Genomic DNA, 23,842 nt, shown 5'->3' with positions numbered 1-23,842 from the left:
ATTTGAGGGGGTAAGAGGGGTGACCAGTTTCGTGATGCTACATTAGTCTGATATTGATCTGGGTTGATGGGAACACGTATCCGGGGACATGGGCAATTCTGTCCTCGATTTAAGAGAGGGAGTGGAGAGTGGAGGGAGAGAGTCAGACACACAGTCATGCATGTAGGCAGGCAGGTATGGGGCTCCCAAGTGGTGCAGTGGTCCTAGGCACTGCATCTCAGTGCTAGAGGGGTCACTACAGACACTCTGGTTCAAATCCAGGCTGTATCACAACTGGCTGTGATTGTGAGTCCCATGGGGCAGCGCACAATTGGACCAGCGTTGTCCGGGTTTGGCCGGTGTAGGCCGTCATTGTAAATAAGAATTTGTTCTTAACTCACTTGCCTAGTTAAAGGTTAACTAAAAATATGCAGGCGGGTATGCAGGCTGCCTGGCAGACAGAGAAATAGAGAGAAAGACCTGTTGTTGTTGCGGGCAAAACTGTGCACAAGATCTTTATCCACTAATGTGAATGAAGCGTCTAGTTACACTATGAAGAAATTTAATATGACATTGCATAGTGTCATAATATACAGCAGGGTTTGAGACTGCGACCAAAACACTCACATTTGCGACCTTTTGACTTGGCAGTGCGACACAAATTGTTTATTGGTTTCTACACACTGGGCACACACTGGTTGAATCAATGTTGTTTTAATGTAATTTGTCAATGTATTGTGATGTGGAATCAACGTGGAAAAGTACATTGGATTTGAAAAAAGTCATCAACCAGTACTGTTTTCATCTCATCTTGAAATTAGGTTAAAACGTCAAGTTAAATACATTGACTTAACCTTACTCACAGGTTGTTACATCAATCTAATTTCAACATAATCATCAGAACTATGTACACATTTAAATTGTGTTGCAAATCCCATGTAGAAACGTCGAACATCTTTTACATCCTGTGGGTGGTTGAAATGATGTTGAATTTCGTATTTGATGACACATATTTTATTTGAACTTGTTTCAGTGTTGATAGTAAAATGGTATGTTTGATTCAACGTCATGCCATCAACCTAACTAAAGAGGTATATTTAAATGTGAAGCCACACATTACTGCCTGAACAGTGACCCCTACTGCTATATGAGGTGTAATTCACTTCAGTGAGAATAGGTCTACCATACAGATGCCTACCTCTATGTACCCTGCTTAGCTTTAGAAACAAGCTGTGTTTGATTCAGCGGAACTATCATGTCAACACATTTAGACATTGATCAGCCTCCATACTCATTTGCGTAGACTACCTAAATAACGCTGAAGTAACTTCTCTAACTTTCCTGAATTCAGAGTGAGGTTGGGTTTATGTAGGCTACATCTGATTTACCCAACAAAGGACACCATCATTTCTACCTGTAGCTAGGTATACAATCATTCAGCCATGGTTGAATGGACCTTTGGCAGTTTAGAAATAGATACCAGGTTGTGTTTATGTAGGCTACATTGACATCTGATTTGCCCAAAGGACACCATCATGAGGTCGAAGGAATTGTCTGTAGAGCTCCGAGACAGGAAGGTGTCGAGGCACAAATTTGGGGAAGGGTACCAAAACATTTCTGCAGCATTGAAGGTCCCCAAGAACACAGTGGCCTCCATCATTCTTAAATGGAAGACGTTTGGAAACACTAAGTCTCTTCCTAGAGCTGGCCACTTGGCCAAACTGGGCAATGACCAAGGCCCCGATGGTCACTCTGACAGAGCTCCAGAGTTCCTCTATGGAGATGGGAGAAGCTTCCAGAAGGACAACCATCTCTGCAGCACTCCACCAATCAGGCCTTTATGGTAGGGTGGCCAGACGGAAACTACTCCTCAGTAAACGGCACATGACAGCCCACTTGGAGTTTGCCAAAAGGCACCTAAAAACTCCCAGACCATGGAGAAACAAGATTCTCTGTGATGAAACCAAGATTGAACTCTTTGGCCTGAATGCCAAGTGTCACATCTGGAGGAAACCAGGCACCATCCCTATGGTGAAGCATGGTGGTGGCAGCATTATGCTGTGGGTATGTTTTTCAGCAGCAGGGACTGGGAGACTAGTCAGGATTGAGGGAAAGATGAATGGAGCAAAGTACATAGAGATCCTTGATAAAAACCTGCTCCAGAGTGCTCAGGACCTCAGACTGGGGCGAAGGTTCACCTTCCAACAGGACAACGAGACTAAACACACAGCCAAGACAACGCAGGAGTGGCTTCAGGACAAGTCTCTGAATGTCCTTGAGTGGTCCAGCCAGAGCCCGTACTTGAACCCGATCAAACATCTCTGGAGAGACCTGAAAATAGCTGTGCAACAACGCTCCCCATCCAACCTGACAGAGCTTGAGAGGATCTGCAGAGAAGAATGGGAGAAACACCCCAAATACAGGTGTGCGAAGCTTGTAGCATCATACCCAAGAAGACTCGAGACTGTGATTGCTGCCAAATGTGCTTCAACAAAGTACTGAGTAAGGGGTCTGAATACTTATTTCTTTTTTTACATTTTTTGTAAATTTGCACAAAAAAAAATCTAAAAACCTGTTTTTGCTTTGTCATTATGGGGTTTTGTGTGTAGATTGATGAGGGAATAAAACGATTTAATACATTTTAGAATAAGGCCATAACGTAACAAAATACTGAATACTTTCCGAATGCACTGTATATACTTTCAAAGCAGAAGATATCTCCTTCAAATGTTGATATATGGTTGCGTTCACAATTCAATATGATTGATATGTTGTATTCACATCTCAGAAAATGATGTACATTTACATTTTACATTTAAGTCATTTAGCAGTCGCTCTTATACAGAGCGACTTACAAATTGGTGCATTCACCTTATGATATCCAGTGGAACAACCACTTTACAATAGTGCATCTAACTCTTTTAAGGGGGGGGGGGGGTTAGAAGGATTACTTTATCCTATCCTAGGTATTCCTTAAAGAGGTGGAAAATGTAAAAGAGTAAGACTAAATCAAAACGAACTTGAAATGCACTTCAAATAAATGTGATTTGATTTAGTCCTATTCTTCAGCTTAGATTTTTGGTTGAGATGGAGATGTGAATCGAACATATTAATAACTTGTTGGCCTAGATTACATTTGAACTCAACCAACCATCCCTCATATACAGTGGGGAGAACAAGTATTTGATACACTGACAATTTTGCAGGTTTTCCTACTTACAAAGCATGTAGAGGTCTGTAATTTTTATCATAGGTACACTTCAACTGTGAGAGAAGGAATCTAAAACAAAAATCCAGAAAATCACATTGTATGATTTTTAAGTAATTAATTTGCATTTTATTGCATGACATAAGTATTTGATACATCAGAAAAGCAGAACTGAATATTTGGTAATTACAGAGATCATACGTTTCCTGTAGTTCTTGACCAGGTTTGCACACACTGCAGCAGGGATTTTGGCCCACTCCTCCATACAGACCTTCTCCAGATCCTTCAGGTTTCGGGGCTGTCGCTGGGCAATACGGACTTTCGGCTCCCTCCAAAGATTTTCTATTGGGTTCAGGTCTGGAGACTGGCTAGGCCACTCCAGGACCTTGAGATGCTTCTTACGGAGCCACTCCTTAGTTGCCCTGGCTGTGTGTTTCGGGTTGTTGTCATGCTGGAAGACCCAGCCACGACCCATCTTCAATGCTCTTACTGAGGGAAGGAGGTTGTTGGTCAAGATCTCGCGATACATGGCCCCATCCATCCTCCCCTCAATACGGTGCAGTCGTCCTGTCCCCTTTGCAGAAAAGCATCCCCAAAGAATGATGTTTCCACCTCCATGCTTCACGGTTGGGATGGTGTTCTTGGGGTTGTACTCATCCTTCTATTCCTCCAAACACGGCGAGTGGAGTTTAGAGCAAAAAGCTCTATTTTTGTCTCATCAGACCACATGACCTTCTCCCATTCCTCCTCTGGATCATCCAGATGGTCATTGGCAAACTTCAGACGGGCCTGGACATGCGCTGGCTTGAGCAGGGGGACCTTGCGTGCGCTGCAGGATTTTAATCCATGACGGCGTAGTGTGTTACTAATGGTTTTCTTTGAGACTGTGGTCCCAGCTCTCCTCAGGTCATTGACCAGGTCCTGCCGTGTAGTTCTGGGCTGATCCCTCACATTCCTCATGATCATTGATGCCCCACGAGGTGAGATCTTGCATGGAGCCCCAGACCGAGGGTGATTGACCGTCATCTTGAACTTCTTCCATTTTCTAATAATTGTGCCAACAGTTGTTGCCTTCTCACCAAGCTGCTTGGCTATTGTCCTGTAGCCCATCCCAGCCTTGTACAGGTCTACAATTTATCCCTGATGTCCTTACACAGCTCTCTGGTCTTGGCCATTGTGGAGAGGTTGGAGTCTGTTTGATTGAGTGTGTGGACAGGTGTCTTTTATACAGGTAACGAGTTCAAACAGGTGCAGTTAATACAGGTAATGAGTGGAGAACAGGAGGGCTTCTTAAAGAAAAACTAACAGGTCTGTGAGAGCCGGAATTCTTACTGGTTGGTAGGTGATCAAATACTTATGTCATGCAATAAAATGCAAATTAATTACTTAAAAATCATACAATGTGATTTTCTGGATTTTTGTTTTAGATTCCGTCTCTCACAGTTGAAGTGTACCTATGATAAAAATTACAGACCTCTACATGCTTTGTAAGTAGGAAAACCTGCAAAATCGGCAGTGTATCAAATACTTGTTCTCCCCACTGTACAAGACAATATAAACTCAGCAAAAAAAGAAACGTCCTCTCACTGTCAACTGCGTTTACTTTCAGCAAACTTAACATGTGTAAGTATTTCTATGAACATAACAAGATTCAACAACTGAGACATAAACTGAACAAGTTCCACAGACATGTGACTAACAGAAATTGAATAATGTGTCCCTGTACAAAGGGGGTTCAAAATCAAAAGTAACAGTCAGAATCTGGTGTGGCCACCAGCTGCATTAAGTACTGCAGTGCATCTCCTCCTCATGGACTGCACCAGATATTCCAGTTCTTGCTGTGAGATGTTACCCCACTCTTCCACCAAGGCACCTGCAAGTTCCCGGACATTTCTGGGGGGAATGGCCCTCACCCTCCGATCCAAGAGGTTCCAGACGTGCTCAATGGGATTAATATCCGGGCTCTTCGCTGGCCATGACAGAACACTGACATTCCTGTCTTGCAGGAAATCACGCACAGAACGAGCAGTATGGCTGGTGGCATTGTCATGCTGGAGGGTCATGTCAGGATGAGCCTGCAGGAAGGGTACCACATGAGGGAGGAGGATGTCTTCCCTGTAACGCACAGCGTTGAGATTGCCTGCAATGACAACAAGCTCAGTCCGATGATGCTGTGACACACCACCCCAGACCCTCCACCTCCAAATCGATCCCGCTCCAGAGTACAGGCCTCTGTGTAACGCTCATTCCTTCGACGATAAACGCGAATCCGACCATCACCCCTGGTGAGACAAACCCATGACTCGTCAGTGAAGAGCACTTCTTGCCAGTCCTATCTGGTCCAGCGACGGTGGGTTTGTGCCCATAGGCGACATTGTTGCTGGTGATGTCTGGTGAGGCCTACAAGCCCTCTGTCCAGCCTCTCTCAGCCTATTGTGGACAGACTGAGCACTGATGAAGGGATTCTGCGTTCCTGGTGTAACTTGGGCAGTTGTTGCTGCCATCCTGTACCTATCCCACAGGTGTGATGTTCAGATGTACCAATGTACTGATCCTGTGCAGGTGTTGTTACACGTGGTCTGCCACTACGAGGATGATCAGCTGTCCGTCCTGTCTCCCTGTAGCGCTGTCTTAGGCGTCTCACAGTTTGGACATTGCAATTTATTGCCCTGGCCACGTCTGCACGTTCACGCAGATGAGCAGGGATCCTGGGCGTCTTTCTTTTGGTGCTTTTCAGAGTCAGTGGAAAGGCGTCTTTAGTGTCCATAACTGTGACTGTAATTGCCTACTGTCTGTAAGCTGTTAGTGTCTTAATGACCGTTCCACGGGTGCATGTTCATTAATTGTTTATGGTTCATTGAACAAGCTTTGGAAACAGTGTTTAAACCATTTACAATGAATGTTATTTTGATTTTTATGAATTGTCTTTGAAAGACAGGGTCCTGAAAAAGGGACGTTTCTTTTTTTGCTGAGTTTACAAAGGTAAAAGTTTATTATTAATATCATGAATTTGGCGTCCGATTTGTAGGGCATATGGTATTTCTTTCTAAATAAATGATTGTGTACCTAGCTACAGGTAGAAATGATGGTGTCCTTTGTTGGGTAAATCAGATGTAGCCTACATAAACCCAACCTCACTCCTAATTTACTTTCACATACAGCTTGTGTAAAAAAAAGTTACTTCAACTATTCAATGCTATTTTTGGTAGTTTACGCAAATGAGTATGGAAGCTGATCAATATCTAAATGTGTTGACATGATAGCTCAGCTGAAATGAACACTGCTTCTTTCCAAAGCTAAGTAGGGTACTTAGAGGTCAGAGTTTCCGTTAGAATATGCATTGGTTGCGTAACCTGATAAGGGCGTCCATCCACAGTTCTCAGAATGACAGAAATCACATTTAGTTTATGGTAATTTCTTGAACTGCATTGTTGGTTAAGGGCTTTTAAGTAAGCCTTTCACGGTAAGGTTTACACCTGTTGTATTCGGCGCATGTGACAAATAAACATTTATTTGAATTCGTCTTGACAGAAGAAGTAACTCGGATGCAACGGCGTGTGTAATTTTTTACTGAATTTCCAAAGTGCAATTGCAAGCAATTTGAAGGCACGTCCATAAGGCTAGGGGAAGCTACAGTAGCTTTCCCCTAAAGTAAATTGAATTAAATTGCCAAAATTATATAGCCTAATTATCTTACTCCTGTCTATACAGAAATAAATAAAATAATACAAAAAATAGGCTACTACGCCAGAAAACATGGTTTGGCAACAGAGGATCATTAGGGCCTTAAAAATAAAATTTGTTTGAAATCACATAGCCTACAGTCAGAAGGGCCAGCAAATCGCAAATAACCAAATAGATGATTGTTGATTTGCGACTGTCAGCGAAAAGTAGAGAGACCCAGCCAGGCATAATTACAATATTATAAAAAACATACGCGGAAAAATAGTTCGGAAATCAAATGGCTATTTGCTGTAAAGAGAAGACAATGAAAAGACTCCATCAGTCGTATCCCCGGTGTGTGCATATTCACGGTCTTTATCATTGGGTCTGTGCCACTTTTGTTTGGACAATCATTTCCTCCTCCAGGTTAGATGGACGTCATATTGTATTTGTGTCTCCACTTTTCATAGGCCTAATATATAGATCAGACCATAGCCGTGAGAAGTAGTTTGGGGGTGAGGATGCTGCGATTCTTTTTTTATTTTATTTTATTTTTCATGTTTTTTTTTTGCTGAAGTGTTTATATTGGTCTGCTAATACAGGGCTAGTAAAGACCCAGTTCACTACCTTTGTGAAAAAATGTAAACTAAATGTATTTGAGTGTTTACCAGTATTTGTTACCTGAGTCTGATAATTATCTGTACAAAAATACTTGCTTAATACACACTACCGTTCAAAAGTTTGGGTCACTTTTTTGAAAGAAAAGTAAATTTTTTGTCCATTAAAATAACATTAAATTGATCAGAAATACAGTGTAGACATTGTTAATGTTGTAAATCACTATTGTAGCTGGAAACAGCTGATCTTTAATTTAATATCTACATACAGTGGGGAGAACAAGTATTTGATACACTGCCGATTTTGCAGGTTTTCCTACTTACAAAGCATGTAGAGGTCTGTAATTTTTATCATAGGTACACTTCAACTATGAGAGACGGAATCTAAAACAAAAATCCAGAAAATCACATTGTATGATTTTTAAATAATTAATTTGCATTTTATTGCATGACATAAGTATTTGATCACCTACCAACCAGTAAGAATTCCGGCTCTCACAGACCTGTTAGTTTTTCTTTAAGAAGCCCTCCTGTTCTCCACTCATTACCTGTATTAACTGCACCTGTTTGAACTCGTTACCTGTATAAAAGACACCTGTCCACACACAATCAAACAGATTCCAACCTCTCCACAATGGCCAAGACCAGAGAGCTGTGTAAGGACATCAGGGATAAAATTGTAGACCTGCACAAGGCTGGGATGGGCTACAGGACAATAGGCAAGCAGCTTGGTGAGAAGGAAACAACTGTTGGCGCAATTATTAGAAAATGGAAGAAGTTCAAGATGACGGTCAATCACCCTCGGTCTGGGGCTCCATGCAAGATTTCACCTCGTGGGGCATCAATGATCATGAGGAAGGTGAGGGATCAGCCCAGAACTACACGGCAGGACCTGGTCAATGACCTGCAGAGAGCTGGGACCACAGTCTCAAAGAAAACCATTAGTAACACACTACGCCGTCATGGATTAAAATCCTGCAGCGCACGCAAGGTCCCCCTGCTTAAGCCAGTGCATGTCCAGGCCTGTCTGAAGTTTGCCAATGACCATCTGGATGATCCAGAGGAGGAATGGGAGAAGGTCATGTGGTCTGATGAGACAAAAATAGAGCTTTTTGGTCTAACTCCACTCGCCGTGTTTGGAGGAAGAAGAAGTATGAGTACAACCCCAAGAACACCATCCCAACCGTGAAGCATGGAGGTGGAAACATCATTCTTTGGGGATGCTTTTCTGCAAAGGGGACAGGACGACTGCACCGTATTGAGGGGAGGATGGATGGGGCCATGTATCGCGAGATCTTGGCCAACAACCTCCTTCCCTCAGTAAGAGCATTGAAGATGGGTCGTGGCTGGGTCTTCCAGCATGACAACGACACGAAGCACACAGCCATGGCAACTAAGGAGTGGCTCCGTAAGAAGCATCTCAAGGTCCTGGAGTGGCCTAGCCAGTCTCCAGACCTGAACCCAATAGAAAATCTTTGGAGGGAGCTGAAAGTCCGTATTGCCCAGCGACAGCCTCGAAACCTGAAGGATCTGGAGAAGATCTGTAGGGAGGAGTGGGCCAAAATCCCTGCTGCAGTGTGTGCAAACCTGGTGAAGAACTACAGGAAACGTATGATCTCTGTAATTGCAAACAAAGGTTTCTGTACCAAATATTAACTTCTGCTTTTCTGATGTATCAAATACTTATGTCATGCAATAAAATGCAAATTAATTACTTAAAAATCATACAATGTGATTTTCTGGATTTTTGTTTTAGATTCCGTCTCTCATAGTTGAAGTGTACCTATGATAAAAATTACAGACCTCTACATGCTTTGTAAGTAGGAAAACCTGCAAAATCGGCAGTGTATCAAATACTTGTTCTCCCCACTGTAGGTGTACAGAGGCACATCTGCAACCATCACTCCTGTGTTCCAATGGCACATTGTTTTAGCTAATCCAAGTTTATCATTTTAAAAGGCTAATTGATCATTAGAAAACCCTTTTGCAATTATGTATGCACAGCTGAAAACTGTTGTCTAATTAAAGAAGCAATAAAATTGGCATTCTTTAGACTAGTTGAGTATCTGGAGCATCAGCATTTGTGGGTTTGATTACAGGCTCAAAATGGCCAGAAACAAAGACCTTTCTTCTGAAAGTCGTCAGTCTGTGCTTGTTCTGAGAAATGAAGGCTATTCCATGCGAGAAATTGCCAAGAAACTGAAGATCTCATACAACGTTGTCTCTAACCAGAATAGAAAGAGGAATGGGACGCTCACGTGCACAACCGAGCAAGAAGACAAGTACATTAGAGTGTCTAGTTTGAGAATCAGACGCCTCACAAGTCTTCAACTAGTAGCTTCATTAAGTACTACCCGCAAAACACCAGTCTCAACGTCAACAGTGAAGAGGCGACTCCGGGATGCTGACCTTCTCGGCAGAGTTGCAATGAAAAAGCCATATCTCAGACTGGCCAATAAAAATAAAAGATTTAAGATGGGCAAAAGAACACAGACACGGGACAGAGATATGGCTTTTTCTTTGCAACTCCGTATTTTGGGTATATGTTGTGAAAATGTTAGATATTACTACACTGTCGGAGCGAGAAGCACAAGCGTTTCGCTGCACCCGCAATAACACCTGCTAAACACGTTTGTGACCAATACATTTGATTTGATTTTGATTTGAAAACAAGCTTAATAACTCAATGCGTGCACACATTCCTACTGCACATGCATTCACCTGTATTGTCAATAGACCTAGGCTACATCTTTATACACCAAAGTTCATCAACAGAGATTTACTATTCAAATAAATAATAACCATTATGTGGTGATATAGTTATATGGATAAAAAACAATGTCATATTGATTGTGTGATTTGTATTATAATTGATTGTATAAATGGAGACAGGTTAGGTGAAACAAAATTGAAAGATAAAAAATGTGACCAGATCATATGTGCTGGTGCAATCAGCTGAAAAAGTGAAAAAGAATTAGCCTAGAACCCCGATACAGTAGTTTCATAATATGACATGGTAAGAATAACATCGCAGATCAGCCCATTTCTCCTAGCTAATTAGAGCTGAGATATTAGACAGGCTATTTTTACTGGCCATCGTAGAGTCTGGTTCAGAGGGAAAACATTGGATCATCGTGCTTACGACTGCAACATTACCCTCAAGTTGACTTTTTTTACCACTGTTTGAGGGGTTTACCGCCTATGTGACAGTAATGTGTTGACCTATTACAAAGGCTTCAGGATAGTGACACTTTTATATAGCCTAGTTATCACTGATTAAGCACTTACCGCTGCACTATTACCACTGACTCATGATAGGCAGGTATTAACATGTCAGCATTGACTTCCTCCTGAACGAACATCCTTTTTTAGCAACATTTATACTATCTCTTTATACCACTACCACTTTATCTCCTTTTCTCTCTTTCCATCTGAAGAGTTTCATTCCGAAACACCACATCCATTTTCAGAAATGATGGTAAAATGAGCGTTTTATTGTCGAAAGAGAGATGCTTTTTCACAGTCGAACCATGGCATGGGTTTGTTCAGTGAGACATTTATTTGTTTAAAAATCTATTACATGATGGTTTCAATTCAGAGCGAAAAATAATCACAATCGTGTTTATTTCAAAATGCTATATATTCGCCTCACTCTCAGAGAAATAAGTCATTTTGAACAGTGAGATGTAACAAATAACGACATTTTTAATAAAGAACTGTACAAATGATACATTTGTGACATCAATATAAAGATAACATGTGGGGGGGAAAATTGTTCAATACAGTAATATGAGATCTGTATGTAAGACTTTTACATTTGACATTTTAGTCATTTAGCAGATGCTCTTATCCCCCACTCTCTCTGTCTACCTCTTTCTCTCTTCCCCTCTCCCTCTCTTTCTTGGCGTAGCCCGGTCGGAATGCGGCAGTGGCCTCTTGCAGACGGCAGCGTCCAGGGAACCTAAAAAGGGAAGGAGTCTCACTCTGGGTTCCTGGCAGCAGTAAGAAGTAGCAGGCAGGCAGGCAGCAGGCTAAATTAGGCTGTCTCATTGACTTCCACTCCCCAGAGCCCTGTAGGCAGCCCTAAGGAAGGAAGGCTGCACCAGAGGCCCTTATTGCCTGCTGCGCTACTGTGTCTCTGAGAGTCCCTGAAGAACCCCAGTCCCTGTGAAGGAGCTAACTGTAGGTCAGTTGTATCTGGATAGAGGAGTGTTGTACTTTTGAGAGGGTGTTTTGGGATTTTCTTGGGAATGCCGATTGATAACGGATGTTCACAGACCTGACTAGAGCGAGGTAAAAATGGTTGATCAGATTTTGAATGTAGATTTGATTTGACTTGTTGGTTGAATATAAACCAGAAGTCCTGTTTGTTGACACAAACCTTGTAGCTATATCACTCTCAGAAGAATCTCTTTCTCTCTCTCTTTTTCTATCGCTCTCTCTTCCTCTGTCTGTCTGTGTCCTCTCGTTCGCTCTCTCTGTCTCTCCGTTGGCGGCAGGTGTGGGATGTGCTGAGCGTTGCTCCTCTCAATATTGACTTCAGAAGGCCAGTCTGTCTCCCGTCTCTACCCCCGTGACAGATTGACGGGCTTGGCACTGAAGGTCTGATATACAAATGCACTCAGAATCCTTCTGAACAGGAACTTGGGGTAAGTGAAACCGTGTGCGAGTGCACCTGATACTGTAGGGGGGAGAGGGGGTGTATGGTGACCTAAGCTCCCCTTCTGTTTCTGTGCACCTAAACAGAACCACTACCACACCCAACTTCCTGTTTCGAATTGTTTCACTCCTTATCTGTAATGCTGCAAACTGGTCACATGTCAGAGTGACTTCCTCTTTTCACACACACACACTGACTGCTGTGAGGGAGAGGGCGAGAGACAGAGCGAGAGAGAGGGGGGGAGTGGGGGGTGAAAGAAAAAAAGAGAAATATGGAGGACGGCAGGGAGAAATAATTAAGCGTTACCATGTTTGGCAGAAAATAATGTAAGCAAAAGATGCAAATTAGATAAGACGGGCAGATTGCCATGGCAACCTGCTTGTCGGATCGGCCATGGTGTGATTCGGCCACTCGCCAGGCAGAAGGCGCTGTTGGGAGAGAGGGAAAGAGAGAGAAGGGGAGGGAGGTGGAGTGAGAGAGTGAGACAGAGGGGGGAGGGAGGGAGGTAGAGTGACAGCAATAGAAAGAGAAATAGGAGGGAGAGAGCGAGAGAGAGCGGTGGGGTGAGAAAGATAAAGAGAGGAAGTGGAGAGGGAGAGAAAAAAACTATTGAGTTAGAAAGAGCAAGAGAGAAGAGAGATGGGCAGTTTAACCCACAATGCATTGTGGCACGTTGTGACTCGGTTAAAGTGTTGTCACTCAGCCCCAGTGTCACGTCAGCGTTCTACAGACATACAGGTAAGAAGGCACAGACACAGGGAACTTAAGGGCCACCTCTCTTTAGGACGAGGATAACCTCATAAACCTAGAAATATATTGGATTTAAGCTATTATATTTACTTTGATTTGACTTTACTTTCATACTTTTCTCCATGTAAAACTATAATACATATTTGACAAATTAATTAACTGTTACACGCGGCTTCCATACCGTGCAGACAATACGGTACACTTTAATTCTGGTACTTTTTGATTATATTGTGAACATTTTCTAAAGATAACATTTATAAGTGCATCATTCAGTAGCGACTTCATGCATAACTTGTTTTATTTGAATGTATTTTGTCTTTAAAAACTCTTGTTTTAACTTCACTACCACAATAGCTGTCAGCATCTCCACTCTTCCTTTTTATGTGAGTGTGAATGATTGAGGTTGAGATGGGGACATTTTGAAATTGTTTGCAACTATTTCTCTGCAACCTGCCTGACATATAATAGCACACTGCACACACAGCCAACTGAAATATCTCTTTACACAGGGTGTTTCCATTCACTTTCATATAATCTCCCTAGATAAGGCCGAAGTTAAGAGATATGCTACTGCATACACAGTGTGGAGTCAACTAGGGACACTATGCCCTCTGTTTCCTACGTCTGTGACCGTTAGAATCGCACCTGCTTCCCCTATCTGCGTCAGAGTCGAGAGAGAGCCATAGAAAATGGCGCGCTGAGGGACAACGTTATCTTCATACACCAGCAAGGCAGTTATTGCTGAAAAGATGAATGATATGCTTTTTTTTTTTTTACGTATTCTTTGAGAACGTTTCTTACATTCTTTGAGAATGTTTTCAAATTGTTTTCCGCTAGTTTAGCAATTGAAGTTTGCATTATTATAATTGTTTTACTCCCAAGTTTTTGTCTTGTAGTGTGACTTCATCGGTCTCTTTTTACATTTACCATTGATTCACTTTGTTGACGAGCAAGCCGGATTCCTCAAGACTGCATTCAAAAGGGGTGTTACCACGCAGAACGAATGAGGAACTATTTTAGTCTCAGCAGTTATATCTCATCTCCATTCTGCTGTCTCATAACCTCACCACGACTAAACGTTGTGAAATGGCTGACGTTGAATGTAGTTCTCTGAGCATTCCAGCCTGTCAGCGATGCTGCGTGCCATGCTATATATTTTTGGGTGATGCTCTGTAATGGTGGTGTAATGTGTGTGTGTGTGTGTGATAGATGGGCCATCAGGGCTTATAAAGGGTCTGGGACATTTCAGCGAGTTCACATCAGCGAGCCAGTGTAATTTACAGAAGGCTGGGAAATAGCAGGGTGCTGAGCTGAGAGGGAGACACTCAACGTTTTCACCACAGGAGGAAGAGGGAGAGAGAGAGAGAGAAAAAAAAGAAAGAGAGAGAAGTAAAGAAAGAAAATGAGAATGAGAGAGGTGTCATGAAAGGTTTTGGCCTGCTGTCTCTCATACAGAACGAGAGAAAGGGGGAAAGACAGAGAGGAGTTGTGGATAAGATGAAATTACATTCGATTTGAAAAAAAATGCATAAACCAGTACGTTTTCATCTAATTTCAACCAGCATAGTAAACATTGAAATTAGGGTAAAACTTCAAGTTAAATACATTGACTTAACCTGATTTAACATGTTGTTACATCAATCAAATGTCAACATAATCATTAGAACTATGTATACGTTGAAACTGCGTAGAAAATTCCATGTAGAAACGTAAATGATCTTTTTCATCCTATATTCAATGCCTTCAGAAAGTATACACACCCCTTGACTTTTTCCAAATGTTGTTGTGTTTCAGCCTGAATTTAAAATGGATAAACTTGAGATTTTGTGTCACTCGCCTACACACATTAGCCCATCATGTCAAAGTGGAATTATATATATATATTTTTTAAATTTACAAATTAATAAAAAATGTAAAGCTGAAATGTCTTGTCAATAAGTATTAAACCTCTTTCTTTTGACAAGCCTAAATAAGTTCAGTAATACAATATTGCATAACAAGTCACATAATAAGTTGCATGGACTCACTCTGTGTGCAATAATAGTGTTTAACATGAATTTTTGTGACTACCTCATCTCTGTACCCCACACATAAGGGCCCTCAGTCCAGCAGTGAATTTCAAACACAGATTCAACCACAAAGACCAGGGAGGCTTTCCAATGCCTTGCAAAGAAGGTCACCTACAGTATTGGTCGATTTTAAAACAATTTTAAAACATACATTGTATTTATATACAGTACCAGTTAAATGTTTGTACACACCTACTCATTCAAAGGTTTTTCTTTGTTTTTACTATTTTCTACATTGTAGAATAATAGTGAAGACATAAAAACTATGAAATAACACATATGGAATCATGTAGTAACAAATTAAACAAATCAAAATATATATTTTTTTGAGATTCTTCAAAGTAGCCACCCTTTGCCTTGATGACAGCTTTGCACACTCTTGGCATTATCCACAATCTAAATGTGTTTATTCAACTTTCTTGATATTTTTCTGTTTGATGGAAACAGTAGGAGAGTTTTAACTACATTCCAACTGTAGTCAATTGTTTAATGTAGTTGATTTTTCATGTTTTGAATGTTGTATTGTAGTAACCCTCAAGCTTTTTTCCGCCATAGGGTAAGGACTATTTCATAACGCAGAATGTTTATACTTAAAAATATGTAACTTTGTGCAGCATCTATAATCGAAATGTGTTTATCCAACTTTCTTGTTGTTTTTCTGTTTGACTTTGTATGGGCATTTATTTGACTTAAATTATGGTTGATACACAACAACAAAAAATACTTCATAAGGGATAATGCACTTATGTATTATCTTATTATCTACCTACAACATATTTGGCTGGACAGCAAATAAACTTTAAACACCATTTTTCTCAGTTTCAATGTTTGCGTAGTAACTTAAGTTACTGCTTGATTGCCTTGGTTTTTACTCAGATTTTGTAGTTCCTGCACTTTTAACACTCCATTTTCTCTGAAACAGAACAGAATTGAACCAGGACACTTCATCACAAGATAAAACACATAATACAAAGCCTGATTTCAGTCTTAACTAAATTTTTACAAAGTCTAGTTACTATATTTTGCCTTTGTAGGGCAGTATAGTCTACACACGTTTTATGCATGTCGTTTGTTGTTATTGTCGGCCACTAAAGGTGGTGTGCACTACAGTCAGAGGCTCCGTGTGTAACAACGCAAAGTGGGAGATCTCTAATCAATGCAAAATGGAATTAAAATGACGTAATTACGTTAGCTAAATGAGAAGGAGTAGGCTACAGTGAGCAACCAACAGGCAGGCTGTTGTTTAAACTGAATAGAGTTGTTGTAACATTAGACAAGGACGGAGAGCGCAGCAGAATAGCCTCAACTACCCTAGCTAGCTAGCTAACACTGGTGGATGTGGTTGATTTGAGACGCAGCCCATGAAACAAAACACACATATCTCTAGCTTAAACAGACAGTTTTATATTGGAATGCTAATACAATTTCCAAGGGGGTGAGGACGTCGACTCTCGGTTTTAAATGTAGAGAAATATATCCTCTGTGGTTATGACATAGAGAAGGGATTGAGGACTGAGAGAAAATGTCCGCAATCAAAATAGAGAAGTAGAGAGAGAGAGAGAGAGATGGAGTGAGTACAAAGTACTGACGCGGTGCATCAATCACCCTGCTCCTCCGTTACAGGTCAAAGCATACTATTCCTCCAATCTGGGTCAGAGTGACCTGGCCTGCATTGACCAATAGGCTTTCAACGGACCCATATGGGGCGCCAGTTTCTCATCTAGAACAGATAATCATATCAAAGCTAATTTAAAGCAGCCATTTTGACTCAAACGTGAATGGATCTGTTTCCATGTGTGGTGTGTGATCGGTTACCATGTGTGTGTGTGAGCAGTAATGGGGAAAACTGATGTCCATCAAAGTTAAAACTTTGTGCGGTTGGAACTAACTAGCTCAGAGAAAGCGCTCAAGTTTCTCATTTCAGTCCGAAATTACAAACTTTTGACACAGTCTGTGCTACAAGCTAGTATGCAGCCTTCTCTCGCTCTTTGGAGAGAGAGAGAGAGAGAGAGAATTGAAAAAGGAAGCTAGATCAAGAGAAGAGAAGGAAATCAAGAACGACGGAGAAAGAAAGAACAAGATAGTGCTTTGAAGTGTTTGCGGAGTTGAACCCAGTTAGTCCTCTAGCTGAGGCTGTCAGAGATTGTCACCCTGGGTTTAGGCCAGGCCGTGTAAATTAGAGGTGACTTATCACCAGCTCTGGTTAGACTGGCCTACAACGCTCTGCGCCGATCTGCTGCTAACAGGCAAAGCTCATCACATCATCCAGGGAGAGAAAGAGAGAGCGAGGGATGAGGGGTAGGGGGACATAGAAAGAGAAAGGGAGAGATGGGGAGCAGAGTGAGTGAGGGGAGACAGGAGTCACAGAGGAGGGGGACAGAGAGAAAGCGAGAGAGGGGTCTGAGAGAAGAGAGCGACAGCGTGCCGGGAAACCTGTAGTGCACAGGTGCACTGCGATTAAATGAGTGACATTTCATTGAGATACTGTAGGTGATGAAACGACGGATTCTTGGTTCAACTGTTTTCAGAACTAAGCATTTCGCCAGAGATGTTCATGTGAAGCCTACGTAAAGGGAAGCCGGTTGCACCAGTCACCAGTCATCTCCACTGACCTCACATACTCTCCATCCATGGGCATAAAATTAGCCTTGGACCCAACCCTGTGGCTGTGGCCTCCCTTCCTCTCTCCCTGGCCTCTCTCCCTGCCTTGACCAGTAAACTATGCGTTAGCTTTGGGTTGGTTGCTGGGAGCTGTGTGATGGTTTCTCATGGTTGTTAAAGTAATACATTTGAGCTGATGGTTTCTCCAGGTCAGGCTTTCTCTCTCTCTTTCTCTCTCTTGTATTGTGCCCCTGGGCTGTGGCCTTTCTAGTTGGTATACTGTATCTGTGTGCTGTGTGTTGGTTTCTTTGGTTGGTAAAATATTGTATTATTAAATATTAAAGAATTAAACATCGCACTAAAAGCTTCAGTCATACAAAAGTAGATTATTAAGAAGGGCTCACCCTTTGTTCAAAATTGGCTTTTTGCCTTTAACCAGATTACAAGCTCTCATTTTCGGTTAATTGAAAATGAATCCTTGTTCAAAGTATCACTTTTTCTAAAATAACCCATACAAAGCTGGTTACAATTTCAATGTCATCCTACTGAAAAGCCAGAACAAATATTAAAACAAATATTATGGTTAAACTCAAATATACCGAGTATAAAAAAATTAATACATTATTAATGTAAAACATTTATGATATTTTGAATAGGAATGGGAAAGGTATGTCACACATGCAGTTATCAAAAACATATGGGAATTTTTGCTCGATCCAAAGTTCTAACTGATTGCAGCAGTACCGCAGAAACATGTTTGTCTGCCATATATATATATATATATATCATTTTTTGTCATAAATCGAAAAATATACCTGTTTCATTTGAGGACCAAAATGTTGATACAGGTTGCAAAATAGCTGGGAAAAGATTTTCGATGTTCAGATGGTTTATGAACTGACACACAAAACAACGCTTTATTCAAGACTTAAGAGTTTTTCAATTTAAATTATTATACAAAATTCTTGCCACCAACAGAATGTTATATACAGTATATGGCGCGTCCAACCATTTCAGTTCTGAAGATTTTGCTGCGAAGAGACAGAATAATTACATATTTTATTCTGGTATTGCCCTCATGTAGCTTGTTTCTGGCCACAGGTTCAGGAGTGGCTGAGAAATCACAGCATTCACTTAATAAAACTAACCCCACAAATAGCACTGTTGGGTGATTTGGAAAGCCATAGCCCATCAGTTAACAATATAATAATACTAATAGCAAAAATATTCATCTTTAATTTACAATCTATGGATACTATGAGATTAGAAAGGTTCAGAATTAATGTAATACATTAAAGCACAGTTAAAAATATATGGCATTTACAGAGTGTTCGGAAAGTATTCTGACCCTTTCAGTTTTTCCACATTTTGTTACGTTACAGCCTTATTTGAAAAAGTATTGAATAAAAAAATGTCCTCATCAAAAACAGGATTGTTTTCGAGGCACAGATCTGGGGAAGGGTACAAAAAAATGTCTGCAGCATTGAAGGTCCCCAAGAACACAGTGGCCTCCATCATTCTTAAATGGAAGAAGTTTGGAAACACCAAGTCTCTTCCTAGAGCTGGCCACCCGGCCAAACTGAGCAATCGGGGGAGAAGGGCCTTGGTCAGGGAGGTGACCAAGAACCCGATGGTCACGCTGAAAGAGCTCCAGAGTTCCTCTGTGGAGATGGGAGAGGCTTCCAGAAGGACAACCATCTCTGCAGCACTCCACCAATCAGGACTTTATGGTAGAGTGGCCAGCCACTCCTCAGTAAAAGGCAAATGACAGCCTGCTTGGAGTTCGCCAAAAGGCACCTAAAGGAGTTTCGGACCATGGAAAAACAAGATTCTCTGGTCTGATGAAACCAAGAATGAACTCTTTGGCCTGAATGCCAAGCGTCACGTCTGGAAGAAACCTGGCACCATCCCTTTGGTGAAGCATGGTTGTGCCAGCATCATGCTGTGGGTATGTTTTTCAGCCACAGGGACTGGGAGACTAGTCAGAATCAAGGGAAAGATGAACGGAACAAAGTACAGAGAGATCCTTGATGAAAACCTGCTCCAGAGCTCTCAGGACCTCAGACTGGGGCGAAGGTTCACCTTTCAACAGGACAACGAACCTAAGCAAGCACAAGGCCAAGAGACACAGGAGTGGCTTCGGGAAAAGTCTCTAAATGTCCTTGAGTGGTCCACCCAGAGCCCGGACTTGAACCCGATCAAACATATCTGGAGAGACCTGAAAATAGCTGTGCAGCGACGCTCCCCATCCAACCTGACAAAGCTTGAGAGGATGAGAGGATCTGCTGGGAAAATTTGAGAAACTACCCAAATACAGGTGTGCCAAGCTTGTAGCATCATACCCAAGAAGTCTCAAGGCTGTAATCGCTGACAAAGGTGATTCTACAAAGTACCGAGTAAAGTGTCTGAATACTTATGTAAATATGATATTTCCATTTTTAAAAATTTATTATTATACATTTTTAAAAATGGTAAAAAACAGTTTTTGCATTGTCATTATGGGGTATTGTGAGTAGATTTAGGAAGAAAAACATCTATTTAATCAATTTTAGAATGATGCTGTAAAGTAACAAAATGTGGAGTCAAGGAGTCTGAATGCTTTCCGAATGCACTGTTCAGAGAGAGTGGTCTACGGAGATATTTGGGATGGGCTACAGAGATAGGTGGTGTGGGATTAAAAGCTTATGATCTGTTATAGTTAGGACCGGAAACACCATATACCGGATATGTCTGAGTACCATGTAATATCAAACTATATTTCTGACATGTAATACTGTGTATAAAAGTACAATGTGAATAATGTATATGTAACAAAATAGCTGTAAAAAAAGAACAATAATGTAAAACCAAGTTACTTTTGTCCTCCGAAGAGATGGGCCAATATTAATTAAAATAAAGAAAAGATATAGCTGCTAGCAGCAATGAATGGGGTTCACAGGATAACAAAGCAAGTACTCTATCATGTAGGACCTATCTTACTTTATGTGTAATCAGTGAAAGCATTAGCATGTTGTTTTAAATCTCAGTTGATACACTACACTTTATCGTTCCAAAATACTTTAAAACACTCTCACAGCTGTAATAAGCTGACTGTGCAAGCGGTAGGACTTCTGGTTTCTCATTTTACAGAATAAAATATAAACTTTTTACTACGTTCAGACTACATAATAGGGCAACAATAAATGAGTATACAGATATACTAATCACGGAAGAGGAAATGACGTGGCAACTGGCATCATGGTAGGCACAGCTTGTCCAATGAGTTAATCGTAAAATTAAGGATTAGCTGATAACTGATAACTGCCAAACAAACATTCTGGATAACATAGAGCACCTCAAACTCGTTGGTATGCTCGAACAACAATCATACACATCAAAGCCACCAAGATCAATCCTTTCCTCAAACAAAACTGAAGAAGAGGATTAAACATCTGAATATAACAATAGAAGATGAGGTTTTTAAACAATGTCCGCAGAAGATAAGACATTGCTGGAAAGCATAACGGAACAGCTGAAGAAGCTGGATCTTTTGCCTGGGTTATTGGAGGAGGTTGAGGCCCCCAAGTCAGGAATAGATTACAGCAATAAAATGAAGAAGAAATACGAGCTGAAAATAAATGACTGAAAAAAGAATACCACAATGGAAGCAGAATTACGTGAACTGACGTGCAGAAGAATGAAGAATAATATTATCATAATGGGAGTAAAGGAGGATGAAAATGAAAACTGTCTGGCAACTGAGAATAAAGTGGTTTTCATGAAACGCAATCTCAAGATGACAACCGAACAGGAAGATACAATCGATTTTTAGCGGCAAAGGGGAGAGAAATCTCCATCCAATTGTAGCTAGGCTAACTCACTACAAAATGAAGGTAGCCTTGATACAACGGGGTAGGGATCTGAAGAACAATTTCCCCATGAAATAGTGGAGAGACGACGCTCCCTGTACCCTACTTTCAAAAGGCTCCAAGCAGAGAAGCAGAATGTTTGTCTAGTGGGCGATAAGTTGTATGTGAACAACCAATTGTGCAAGGACTCGAAGATGACAACGTGGCTACTTCCACAACATTGCAAAACACTACACATTACAATCCTATATTCGTAAAAAAAAAAATGTCATGCATGATGGACTCATCTTTTTTTACTCATGCAATATGGAACCTTGGAATATGTGGACTTATAATTGGGTTTAGATTCATGGAAAAGTGAAAATGGGTGATGGTAGGCGGAGTCTTTTTTCTTTAGAGCAGGGGTTCCCACCTCCAAAAAAAAAAAAAAAAAACTCAGTCCGGCTTTCAACTTACTCTTGAAAGTTGTAAAAGTAGAATGCACTAGTAGAATCTTCTTGTCATGTTAGTCATTGCATACCTTAAAGAGCTATTTATAACTTGTCCGAGATATCAAGATGAACTAGTCCATGTCAGCTAACGTTTTTTTTGCTCATTTTTTTTTTAGCTCATATATTTTGTTGTAATGTCTGAGTCACTCAAATATCACATGCGTACACATCAGACATGGCAAAATCAATGCAATCCAGAATTGCATGAACATTTGCTTTAAAACTGCAACATTTTCTCCGTACCTCATTACAAAATGTTTAGAATTGCAGTAAATAAGCTTTAAAACCTTTCTCTCCACCAACAAGAGGGGATGTGAACAGTTTCTGTCATGAACAGTGCTTGTGCCCATAGAAATAGATGTGGCGTGCAGGATGTTCCCCAATACTGGTTTAAAAGCTTATTTCCTGCAATTCTACACATTTTGTCATGCACAATATATAAACTGAACAGTGACGGACCCAAAATCAAATATTGTGGAATGCCACATGGGTGACAAACTCTTGACCGATTTAAATAGGTTCCAAACCAATATAGAACTGGACCGGAGAAGCCAACCCACCTCTCCAGTCTGTCCAGAAGGACATCATGGTCGACAGTGTCGAATGCAGCACAGAGAGTTGTTTGGCGCCTGTGTTGGCTGTGAGATCATTTACCACTTTAACTAAGGCTGTTGCAGGTCTGACAATCCTTCACCTTCTGTCTCGCCCCTCCCTATTTCTCTCTCTCTCCCGCTTTCTCTCACACCCTTGAAAATAACAGTGTTGATGTAATAGAGCCAGCAGTTCCTGGTTGTTGGTCTAGTGGGTGGAGCGAGCAGACAGACAGACAGAGAGTGAGCGAGAGAGAGAGAGAGAGAGAGAGAGCAGGCAGAAAGCTGCAGCAGAGAGTCTGTATGATTTGTGTTGCCGAATGCAGTCAGTGCTGCCTCCTCCTCTCCAGCTGCTGCTACAGTGCAGTCGTCCAGCAAGTGGAGCTCTCCTCTGGCTGCAGTCGCCCGGAGCCCAGAGACACAGCACAGCCACCAACAGGAGCAGGGAAGGGGAGACACTAGCGCACAGAGCCAAGCCAGCAACACACACACACACACACACACACACGCACACGCACACAGAGGCAGGCACTCCTTCTCTCGCACCACACCGTTCTGCGCAGCGCCTACACTCGTTCGCTTGTTCACTCACTCTCTCACTCACCCCTCCGCCAGATTTCTCCCTCGTTCCACTCTGCTCTGCCTGAGAATGGTCCAGCCGGTGCCTGGGGCTCTTCTGTCGTGGCCTGTCTGAACACACACAAGCACACACATACTCAACAGACACACGGATGCGCGAGCACAAACCGAACAGCAATGTGAGAGGTAAGGGTTTCCGTTTTACCCTACTCTCCTTCTTTATCTTTCTCCCTATCTCCGTCTCTGTGACGAGGCGACTGTCTTTACTTATAGCAGTAGGGTCCAGCCTGTTGTAAGGGAAAGATATGCCGGGGTTTGTTAGCTTTAGGTCTATGTGTGTGTTCGCTTTGCGGGGCACTGGGTTAACATCTGTTTGTAATGTCTTGTCTTGCGCGCACACACACACACACACACACACACACACACACACACACACACACACACACACACACACACACACACACACACACACACACACACACACACACACACACAGAAAATGCATACTAGACTAAATACAGAAGGTCACACAATAGCTTCAATAACTTCTTTCTGTGGCGAACGCTAGAAGCAGGAATGTGTGTGTGTGTGTGTGTGTAGAAGGCTGTGGTTACTCCGGGAAGCAGGAAAGTGGATCAGTAGTTGGGATACACAGGTTCTATTCCCTCTGTCTGACTCAACAACTCAACATGTTGGAAACCAACGGGCCAGCCAGAGTGAGGCTTGGTTTACGACTAAACATAAAAAAGCTTGCCTATTTTCTCTAGCATTCCTTTTCCTCTCTCTT

General features: G+C 41.6%; 1 protein-coding gene across 7 annotated transcripts in view; it reads left to right on the top strand.

Moving 5' to 3' along the window:
• Nucleotides 1-12,695: 12,695 nt before the first annotated feature.
• LOC139559867 (muscleblind-like protein 1) overlaps nt 12,696-23,842 on the top strand; it is an 87,227-nt gene continuing 76,080 nt past the window's right edge. For 4 of the 7 annotated variants that reach the window (XM_071376280.1, XM_071376273.1, XM_071376263.1 and 1 more), the window contains exon 1: nt 12,727-12,865. The gene's annotated coding sequence lies outside the window, so the exon portion shown is untranslated. Of the gene's footprint in view, nt 12,866-22,773; nt 23,242-23,842 lie in introns of those variants that run through there. The other 3 variants (XM_071376269.1, XM_071376282.1, XM_071376274.1) reach the window with 3 other exon arrangements.

The sequence above is a fragment of the Salvelinus alpinus genome, chromosome 30 (assembly GCF_045679555.1).
Source record: "Salvelinus alpinus chromosome 30, SLU_Salpinus.1, whole genome shotgun sequence".
Lineage (NCBI taxonomy): Eukaryota > Metazoa > Chordata > Actinopteri > Salmoniformes > Salmonidae > Salvelinus > Salvelinus alpinus.
The sequence above is the reverse complement of the archived record's forward strand: the minus strand, read 5'-3'. Positions and strand labels throughout refer to the sequence as shown.